General features: G+C 33.2%; 1 long non-coding RNA gene across 12 annotated transcripts; it reads left to right on the top strand.

Moving 5' to 3' along the window:
* The first annotated feature begins 3,763 nt into the window (after nucleotides 1-3,763).
* On the top strand, nucleotides 3,764-10,519 carry LOC144563822 (uncharacterized). 12 transcript variants are annotated; one of them, XR_013514469.1, is made up of 10 exons: nucleotides 3,764-4,083; nucleotides 4,297-4,343; nucleotides 4,766-4,848; nucleotides 5,671-5,826; nucleotides 6,061-6,212; nucleotides 6,302-6,416; nucleotides 7,174-7,264; nucleotides 8,910-8,984; nucleotides 9,591-9,695; nucleotides 9,888-10,519. It is a non-coding gene; the product is annotated as an uncharacterized LOC144563822 (long non-coding RNA). The 12 variants fall into 12 exon arrangements; XR_013514479.1 differs by having other exon boundaries at nucleotides 5,671-6,212; nucleotides 9,888-9,976; nucleotides 10,064-10,519; XR_013514471.1 differs by having other exon boundaries at nucleotides 5,671-6,212; nucleotides 9,888-10,120; nucleotides 10,223-10,519.
* The last annotated feature ends 854 nt before the right edge of the window (nucleotides 10,520-11,373 follow it).

Genomic DNA, 11,373 nt, shown 5'->3' with positions numbered 1-11,373 from the left:
TTTCTCTAATAAATAGCTATTTTATAGTAAAATAAGTAAACTTATGTCGAAATCCTAAGTAATAAACATATAAGTTGATTATCATTCACAACTCTCAATCCAATGAGACCTAATTAAGGGATCTAATATTATAATATCTTAAATTAGTGGATATGAGGTTTAAATTTTTGTGATGATGGATAAAACTGAAAAAAAATTCTACAATGAACAATGGATTCTAGTACGGTTCTGATATGATTAAGAGGTTGTTTTTTCAGTTTCAATTTTTCTGCATTGTTTCGTAGTGTATTTATGGACAGATTATGGTTAATATCAGGGAGGTTGTAATGCAAATTTTTGAATCTGACAAAGTTGAGGGACTAATTTTTTGTTACAAAAAAAAATAGTTTTGCAAACACTGAATAGGGTAATTTTTGTAACATAATGTAAAAAAATTGTATAATAAGTCTTTTCTAATTAAAATTTTAATAAAAATAATATTTCAAAATGTAAAGGACTTGAGAAATAGTTTGGGACAACAATTTGAATTAACGAAAATATTATTTTGAAGTTTAGTTGATAACTTTTTAAGCATAAATAGTCATTTAGAAATGAAAATGAAAGTGGTCAAGTGTTATTAACTAATTAAATGTTTGAATACATTAATTCCAAGCAAAGTGCTATTTATGAAAATGAAAATGAATTTCAGCCATAATTCCAAGCAAAGTGGTCAAGTGCCTATTAAAACATTTAATTCCAAGCAAAGTGCTATTTTTCTTTACACCTCTTTGTTTGAATACATTAATTCCAAGCAAATTTAATTCATAATTTTGGAATCACCTTTTTAACCTTATGAATTTTCTTTTGGTTTTTGGTGAAATTTATTTTTGATAAATTTCCTAAAACAAAATATACAAATTTAGAATTAAATTTCTAAATTTCAAAGGTTACTTAAGGTGATTTGAAAATTATGAAATATCTCTAGATCATGAGTCAATTTCAGCATAATAAATGCAATTTTACAACTACCCAAAAAACAGATTTAGCCGCACGGATTTTGATGTGACAGCACGGTTTTTGATGCAAATGCAGAAAATACTTTTTTCAAATTGGCAGATCGAACTAAAATTTGTGGAGGCCATAGAATTCTCTGAAAAATTATAGAATAATTTCTGAGATTAAAATTGTAGTTATTATGATGCAATTATATATATTTTTTATTTAATTGCAATTTTGTTTTATGGCTAAGGTATAAATTATAATTCTTATAAATGCATTAAAGTTGTATGTGTCTTGCATTGAATTAATTGAGTCCTAATTGTACCCAAAGGTACCTTTTTTGACAAGATTAATTTAAATTCATTTTACAAAAGAAAGTTAAGGTGCAATTAATGGATGTAATCATTATCGGCCCAAAGGAAGGTAATGGTTACAAAAATTATTTGTGCAAGTGAGTGATAATAAAGTATAGTGATAACCAAAAATTTTACACATATGTCAACATTGTTGGCCCAAAGGAAGGCATGTTGTTTGGCATGTTCTAGGCTATCAGTACTTTATTATTGTGCCAAAGTATCAAAAGAAATTGACCCGTTACTCAAAGGTAGCCGCTTAATGGAAATCGATACTTTGTTTTTAAGATGGTTTTTAAGTCTCATAAAATGTGATGATTTATTAAAATAAGTTACGATACTATGAATGTAACAATGTCGAGAAAAGTTATGTCTAGGCAAGTCGGAATTCGAAGTTTATCCTTAGGGATCCCTGACTTATCTGGGAACTTACCTGGTTGTGAAATTCGTGTGTATAGTAACAAAAAAAAAGAAAATCATCTCATATATTTTGAGCAAGTTGGGCCTTTATTTGAATGTAATTTATAAATTCAGATTTTTTTTTTATTCGTGTTGTTCTTTGTGATTTTTATTTTTGCAATTTTTCAGTTAGCATTGTTAAAGGCCTAAATAATATTTTTTTTTATGTTGAATGGAACTAACTTCAAATTTTGACATGAGAACATAGTAATAATTCTCAGTGTCATGGATCTGGACCTTGCGTTTAGAGAAACTTGTTCCACTATTACGGATACAAGTACTTCTGATCAAAAGAAGGAAAATAAAAATTGAAACATGTCTAATCGCATGTGTCTTATGATAATGAAGAGGTTCATGAAGAGGCATTAATGAGCTCTCAAGGGGTTATAAATTTTATAATCCTACATAACATAATGTATTTGAGACAAAAAAATGCAAATTTTTTTGAGGATGCTGAGTTTGTGGGGGGTGAGAAAATAATTGATTTCGAATAGGAATATGCAAATATTCCATTAGGTATTGCGAGTTTTGTGGATATAGATCTGAGTTTTACTCAAAACACCTGTACGGACGAAATCATTATTGAAACTCAAACTCAACAAGATGAAACAACATAAAATAAAAATCTAGAGATGGGTGCAGGCCACTCAAGGCTGCATGAAGTTTGGAAAGATGTTGTTGTAGGCCAGATTGTTTCAGACAATGCTGAAAATCCTCAAGAAAATTCAGAAGTGTCAATAAAGAAATATAATCATTCACTGACAATGACATTAGGAAAATACCCCCATTATCAAGATAAACTGTTGTTAGTGGATATCCACCTTTAATTTTTTTTAATTTGATATTATTTGTAATAAGTTGGAATTGTGGTCTTTGTTGTAATTGAAAGATATGCAAAGTCTTTGTCAAATATTTCAAAAATTGAATACCTTTGGAAAATTAATGCTCTGAAGGAAGTCCTTTCTGAAGGAAAATTAATGCTTTGTGGATTAGGCTATGTTTGGCTTGTGTGTATGATACTTATTTGATAGATTCAAACATATCAAGACTGCTTATTTAAATAAAACAACATCCAATCTCATATCCTATTATTAAGGAATAATGATGGATATATAATTGTTAGTGTGTTATTTATTAATATTATTTGAAGTTACATATAAAATGTGAGTTAGTGTGCTATTTATATTATTTGAAGCTACAGATAAAATGTTAGAAGATCCATATTGTGTTATTTAAATTAATCAACACAAAAGTGAGCAAATGATATTCAAATTGCTTAATTTATTAATAAAGACCATAATCAAGTTTGCATGTTTGTCAAATTAAATTAATTATATTTGTTAAACAAATATAATTACCATGTCAAATGAATTTTAATTGGTATGAATTTGGATTTACAATTTATTGGTTTTCAAAGAAAAAAAAAACAAAAAAAAAACGAACCGGATCGGACCACCCGGCCCCCCTACCCGGACCGTCCTACCCCCGAACCCGTGACGGGCACGGGTATTAAACGGGCAGGGCAGTATTTTTGAAAAAAAAAAACCGTGATGCCCGACCCGTTGTACCCGTGTGCCAGTGACCGTGTCTACCCGTGCTGATGTGGAAACATCAAAAGAATAAATGGAAAGAAGCAACAGTAAAAACTTGGTCAAAGTGTCCTTGAAAAGATGCGGAGAAACTGACAAGCTTGACAGAGAGATTTGATATTATCAATATATTAATTTTGGATGGGTTGGTACTGTAGCATGAACAGTACCACCCATCTTAATCATCGTCTGATCCGCGCTGAATGTCTCTCGCTGCTTAACACTAATTTTGACCTTGCTCTTTTCTAACTCGGTGAGGGAAATGTGTTTGCAGCGTCCGTTCAACTATCAATGGTTCAGTGTTTTCCTAAAAAGATCCACCGCTTCAATGCCTTGGGGTTAAAAAAAAAATACGCTGTCCTTCTCTCAACCCCGCCATCTGTCCATCTCTTCATCCTGCTCTCCACCGTCTCAAATTTCTCCTCTACCGATGAAAACTCCCTTCCCTTTGCTCCAAAACAACTACCCGATTATCCATCTCCTACCGATTTGAAGCATTTCCTCTTACTTCATCGCCATCTGCTCCCAATTTTAATTCTTTCCCCCTTCTTCCTTTTGCCCATGTCGATTTCCTCACAGCCCTGCCTCTACTCGTCTGTAGCTTCCTGATTTTTCAACTCCGTAGGTGCTTCTGGAACAGAGAAATATTGCTCCTGTCCGGTTTCGGAAATATTATTGTTCAAATGGCTTCTCCAGTGAAAAAGGTAATGACATTCATGATAGAGTAGTTTTTACTTTACGCAGCGCACCAACAATATAGTGAAAACAGTGCCCAAATCACTTAGTTCGCTGCATGAAGCAAATTATACTCTTCCAAATTGCATCAGTTGATGGCTAGGTTATTAATTTAACCCTCTAATTGCAATTGAAAATTATTAAAGTTCTCTTCTTCTCTGTCTCTTTCGTTTCTTCTCCAGTTAAGACGGAGGAAAGCAAAGCCCAACCGTACACTGAAAGCAATTAGGTATGTCTATTGTCCAATTAATTTTTCAATTTCTCTCGATTATTTGCAAATGTTTTTCAATTTCTCCCAATTTTTAAGTAGTATGGACTGTAATTCATTTCTGTGACTCTTGATTTTGCCTCTGTGAATTGTTCATGCTTGTCAGTACCAGTTTAATACCAGAACCAGTACCATTCTATACATTGATATGGGTGTGCTACTGAACTATTTTTTATAAAATTTAATGACCATTAGTAACCCTTTTTATTTTATTTTGGGAAGACCATTAATAACCTAGCCATCAACTGATGCAATTTGCAAGAGTATAATCGGGTAGCTCTTGAATTACCATACCAATTTCAAACTTAAGATCTCAATTTCTATCAATTTAACCCTCTAATTGCAATTGAAAATTATTAAAGTTTCTCACTTTCTATGTCCAGCTTTCTGATTTTCCAAATCCGTAGCTGTTTTTGGAGGACTAACGATACCCAGCTGCCACGTAAACTTTCTCAAATTTATAGAGGTGCAAGGCTCTAACTTTTTATTATGATTTATTAATTTCCATTAGATGTGACGAATTCTTCAATTGCAGACTCAATTTCAAACTTACGATCCCAATTTGTATTAATTTAAGCCTCTAATTGCAATTGAAAATTCTTTAAAGTTCTCACTTTCTATGTCATGCGTGTGTAAAAGAATTCGTCAACTATGAATGGAAATTCTTATTATGTTATCCCAGTTTGTTTCTCAATTATTAACTCCAAGTGAAAAGTTGCTTTCACAAGCAAATTTGTCAACTATGAATGGAAAAAAAAAAAAAAATTCACTATAGTATAGTTAGGTGAAACAAATTGTATTTCATTTCTTTGTTTACTGGGAACAAAGGATGCATTACCTATAGATACAAACTGAAAATTGCTTCCTTTCGGAAAATTTTACAGTTTCAAGTAAATATTTAGTAGAAATTGCTCTTCTCTTTCATTTCTTTTAAAGTTAATTAATTGCTTAGTACAATATGCAATACAAGGTCAGCCTGTGTAAAAGAATTCAACTGCAACGAAAAAAATGAAAATTCTAAAATTTCAGAAGTTAGAAATTGAGGTACAATATACTAATAGATTTTAGCAAAAAGGAAAAATTATATGCATGCCAGAGAGGAAAGATAACAGGTTGATAATTAGGCTGCCAATTTATAGTGTATTAGAGTGTCAGATTTATAACCTAACTAACAGTCTAACAGAGTTAATTTCTTTTTTTTTTTTGGAGGGAGGGGGGGGTTTGAATATTTACCAAGAGGAGCGGTGGGAAACGAGAATAAATTCTTTTTTTCATTGAACTCTTCCAGGCTTCTGCAAAGCACTGGAGAAACCAACCCTACAAGAAGCAAACTCAGTAAAACAGTATTCCAGATGCTCCCCATTCTCTCAGGCAACTCTTACTTAAAATCGAACTTTTAAGTGGAACTGAGATTGAAGCTGGTGATGCTCTGCACAAATAGAAGGTATGCTATATATACTAAAAAATCTGGTACAATAAAACTTCCTAGATGGGCATTTACTTGACAGGAAAAAGGCTGTAAACGGTTAGGCTTAAGTTGAGCTAGGATGTTATTATAACTCATAAAAGGAGAATGGGGTGTCACTGTAGCGAGGAACAGTGACACCCCCGTTGTTACGCGTCTGATGGCGGATGAAGCACCCTCAATTGTAATGCTGACGTACGCTTCTGTCATCAGGCCGAATTCCATCCCTCCAACGAATCTAGATGTCCATCCGTCCCTTGAACTGTCTCCTATGAGGCTATGAGTTACAAGTCCTCCGCAAATCCTACACGTGTTCCTCGATCTCCTCTCTTAGGCGACGGCCGCGTGCCCCAAGTAGGTCGGTAGTAAGTAGTCACCTATATTCTCAGCGGCCATTACTTCATCGGTCATTAGTGCGATTTGGTAGTCTCACCCTATTTTCCCGACATTGCAGCTTGTACAATTGGAGTTACAAAATCAGCCTACAGTAAGGGAAGCAGCTTGATCGGGAGCAGTTAGAACAAAAGGACTGAAGTTGACAAAGATGACCTTTCTCCATCCTTGCTGAGGTAAATTCCTCTCTTCTTGAAAGATTAGTACATTAATGGTTAACGGAAGGGAAAACTAACAGCTCGCAATTTGACATGACCTCCATTGAGACTGTCATAAATTTGGGTTAAGTCTGTTGTACTTTGTCCTCAAATGTAAACTCCGGTCTATGAGTACATTGTTTAAGAAAATTATGCATCTCCAGTCTCGAGCAAGGTACAAAGCTCCATGTCTTTCTTACGCGCAATTGATTTGGTACAATACTCTTCAACCTTTTCTTAATTCCAGGCTCCTTTTCTCTTCTTCCTATTGACAGCAATTAGTGTTCATCCTGTGTGCATGTGACTGTGTTTGGTTCATCTTCCAATCTAGGTCTCAAATTTATTAGAATTGCCAACTGGTTTTCAAACTGAAAATGCATGGTATAATAAAAAAAATCAGATCATGGGTATTTCTATTTATACTACTACATTTGTAAATCTGGAGGAACTTTAATCCTTCGTTTAGATGCAAGAGGCACATTTTCAAATTTGAGTATTGCATCTGTGAAAAATGTGTGCCAACTGGCTGAAATAAGATTGAAATCAGCCAACAAAATAGTTATTAATTCCTTCCTTGGCCATTAGTAGAGCTCTCATTAAGACAAATTGACATTTGATGGGTTTCTTACACACAATTTATCTGGTACAGTAATCTGCAACATTTCTTAATTCCAGGCTTTTCTTCTTCTCCTCTGTATTTAATGTCTGTTGCTTACCTGTATCTTCTTTGGTTTAGCTTAACTTCCTCCCTTGCTTTTCTGCACAACGGCTACACCCTTCACTGCGATGGACCCTCTCCGCGCTGTTAGATTGAGTTCCTCCCGCTGGTATGCTTTGTTTAAGGTTATTAATTTCCAAATTCAAGAGACGCAACAAAGCAATTAATAACAACAAGCCTGGTACCAGTGTACCAGTGTTACCAGAAAACCATACAAAGCGCCCAGCACAAAGAACCAGGTCAGATAACAGACTAGCAAAAGAGCACAAAGACACAAGTGCCAACACAGGGTCAGTTGAACAGAAACCAGCACCAAGGCAAAATCACAAAATTAGCACATCACAAGCATCACAGAGGCACTCAAGAAACAGAAAAACAAACAAGAAGGGTATAGGAACTTTACTTATGCTGTTGATGCATAATTAAATTCAACTTACACTAATTCGTTGGTGTTTACTATACCAGTATAGGAACTTTACTATCCACCATTGTTCTTAGTTACAGTAGACAAGAAAGCTTGTAAAAAATATTTCGACTAAATTACTACATTGCCCCTAATACCCACTTCCAACTGAATTAATATTTTTCACCTACAAATCATGTTGCTCGTCAACCCTCCATTCTATTTTATACCTGTTGTTCGCACAGGTTTGATTTTCGATTTTCGAGAGTCAGTCGTTCCCTTTATTTGTTACTTTAATGTTTCCGCAATGTGACATCCTTTTGTTGTTAGGATTTAATTTTGTTGTACCAATCATATGAAAGCTTCGTGCTTTGGGTTGTAACATTTATATTTTCAAGTTTTAGATAAATATTTCATATGCTTGTACACATTAAACTAAGGACAACTACCATGACATAAATTTTTCTTTCTATTGACGGAACCAAATGTCTATACAATTATTACATGAATGGTAAGTTAGGATTTCATATGTAGGTTTTAGCAAATTATACAACATTTTTTCAGTATCATAAAGGAAAAAAAAAAACATTGCACCAGGGTTTTAGGAAAAGATATGTAGGTTTTATCTAGCATTGCTATAGTTTCCGCAACATACCGCAACATAGTGGTAATCCCCTACACTTATAAGTTAATCTTTATACAACAAAGAATAAATGTATAATAACTATAGAATGTACCAGAACTATTCATTTGTATTAAGTGGATATACTGTAATCGGAATAAACACATGTTATTTCAACTTATCTGTGGTTGCTGACATTATACCAGAATAGAACAAATGTACAAGTATTATATAGAATTGAATGGATAATTAAAAAGATGCATACTAGCCATAAGCTATAGCATGTTCTAGCCTGCTCAAGCCCGGTACTGGTATCTACTATTATACCTGTTTAGGATGGACCAGTTCTCATCTGCTAGGCATAAAGTTAGAAATTTTCTGAATAACATTTTTCTGAGACTCAATAAACAATCATGCATAAATAAAATGCCATACTTCTGTTACATAACCTAAATTTCCATCTTCAAAATTCATAACGCCACAAACAAATACTCTTGCAGTGATTCACTGTTCAAATCTCTGCAAATGGAACTCTTGGTACGTATCTCCAGAAAATTGATAGTTAACATAATTAACAGTTAGTACTTTAGCATTACTTATGATCTAGATTAAGTTTAGAACAAAAGGAAAATATGTGTAATTAGTCTGTACCAATACATGGAAGGTACCTACTAAATTGCTCAGCTAGAGATATTGTAAATCTCTTCTCATCAGCCATTTATTTTTCAGGTAAAAATAAGTTGTCATTTCCAATATGATGAGCTTCCGCCTGTGTTGCATGTTTCCCGAAGCTTTTCATGTGCTGTAAGTACCAGGAATCTACTTCCTTATTATAATGTTTAAATAATTAGTATTAGAAATTATCTGAATATTTAAATTTTCCTAAAAGATTTGCACAAAACAAAGTGAAACACCATAAGCCACTCAAAACCGAAAAAAATAATTTTGTGTATTCTGGCAATCTATTTTGTTAATTTTTGCACAGGCCAATCTACAAGGCCAAAATCTGTGTTCTTAGTGTCAAAATTCTCAAGAGAGTGTAAGCTTTGGCCCTAGAAAATTTCAATTTTTTGAAAGACCTCGATGTCACTTGGGGTGTACTTAGGAATTAGTGTAGGGCATTTAAACACTGACAAAAAGACAATTACTATCTTCAAATATGTTTCGGGTTTTAATCTTGGATTATATGCATTAAAAGATCAAAGATCAACAATCAAGAGATCATTTTCTCAAAAAAAAAAAACAATCAAGAGATCAAAAAGTCAATTCGTCATGATCAACAAGCAAGAGATCAACAACCAAAGCTCAACTAAGTGCTTCACTGACGAGTAGATCTGATGGAGCGATTGCTATAACACCTTCACCTGCAATGCTCAGGTCCCTCACCAATAACCTCCTGTGCATGTGTAGGAACGATGACATTTGATGAGTAAAATATTTTCCCTCACCAATAACCTCGGCCACTGGATCAAAGATCAAAAGATTCCACGCGACCGTATTATCTTAGCTACCAAGGTTACTTATTCAGCCTCATTTTTTTTAATTGGGTTGTTTGGTTATTTATTGACACAAGTAGAGATTAAATTGGGGCAGATGACAATGTTGGTTGTGAGCAGTACTGTTTGTGTACCTTGTACTGAAAGCTGGGCTTATTGTTATACAACTAAAGATATTTTTTTTTTATTGTAATTAAGACTTAATATATAGGTTGCGGGGCCATCTGGACAAACAACATGTATTAGAGGGGGGGCACATTCACTGGATTCTAAAAATATTTCAGCGGCAATTGATTCCAGGTAACACTCCATCTCATTTTCTTCAATATTTAAATGCATGCGAACAAAATATATGTTTTTACCTACTCTTCAAACATTGATGCGCAGTTTTCTTAGATTAAGAACTGATTATATTGACCTTTATCAGATCCATTGGCCAAATAGGTTAGTATGCTTCTCTTCTCTTTGTCACAAATTTAGAACTTCTTGGAACATTTCACATTATTTTTTCACAGCTTTTATATCAATATAAATTCTATTCTAAAGGTACGTTCCTATGTTTGGAGAGGTAGAGTATGTCCCTTCTAAACAATGCGCCTCTGTACCTATGGAAGGGCAGTTGGATGCTCTTCAAAAAGCTATAGATAATGGTAAGGTATGCTGCATTAGCAAAATTTACTTATTTTGAAATTTGGGTGTATTTTTTTATGTAGCAGCCTTATGTATATTTTATTTTGTATTTTAAAAGCCATCAAAATCTGTAAATGTCATGGTTCTGACAAAAATATATTTTTCTTTGTTAATGTTATTGCTAGATCAAATATGTTGGTCTTAGTAATGAAACGCCATATGGGCTTATGAAGTTCTTTCAACTTGCAAAGAATTGACACCTAAAACTTTACATCCATGTACACAAACATTCACGGCAAAAAACGGTTGCGGCGTAGCTGCAACATGAAGCACCTAGTTTCAATATAAATGTTGATCTGAAAATTTGAAAATTAGTACTAACATTAATTAGTCTTTAACTCTCTTCCAAACCCCAACATACCATTTTTGTTTCACCAGTATCCTTCTTTGTTCCACATACTTTTTCTGTTAAGTCTCCCACCTATCTCCTCTCCTCTCCAGTTGACAGGTTTATGTTTCCAGTTTCACTTAAGGTGCCTTGTTTAATTTCTATTTTTGAAGGTTGCTAGTTATATTGACCAGTACAAATATGTTTTTTATTTATACAAAATTTAAAGTTTGTTTTTTATTATACAAAATGTAGTGGTCACTGGATGTAATTAGAATGTACTATGTAAAATTATTTTTACAAAGTTATATTGACTAGTACAAATATTTTTAGTTTTAGAATATTCTTTGTAAATTCACATACTGTTATATATAATGTAATAATCGGTGGTGAATATATATTTTAACTGTTAGAATGCTGTTTATAATGGAATAGCCATAAACAAAACAGTCTCATTCACAACTAAACTGTACTACACTAAACATAAACTGAAATTAAACAACACAATATAAGGATGTAATAAAAAATACATAATTTTGATACACATGCTTAATTTAAATTTGATAAAATAAAGTGTCAATTACAAATATTATAACTTAACCCATAATCAACGCATGTAATTCATAATGTTCTTCTTGCAACGCTGACGTAAAAAAACACCAAATGAAATAAGATTTAG

This window comes from Carex rostrata, chromosome 13, assembly GCF_964058835.1.
Source record: "Carex rostrata chromosome 13, lpCarRost1.2, whole genome shotgun sequence".
NCBI lineage: Eukaryota > Viridiplantae > Streptophyta > Magnoliopsida > Poales > Cyperaceae > Carex > Carex rostrata.
Note: the sequence above shows the minus strand (reverse complement) of the source record. Positions and strands in the feature narration are given on the sequence as shown.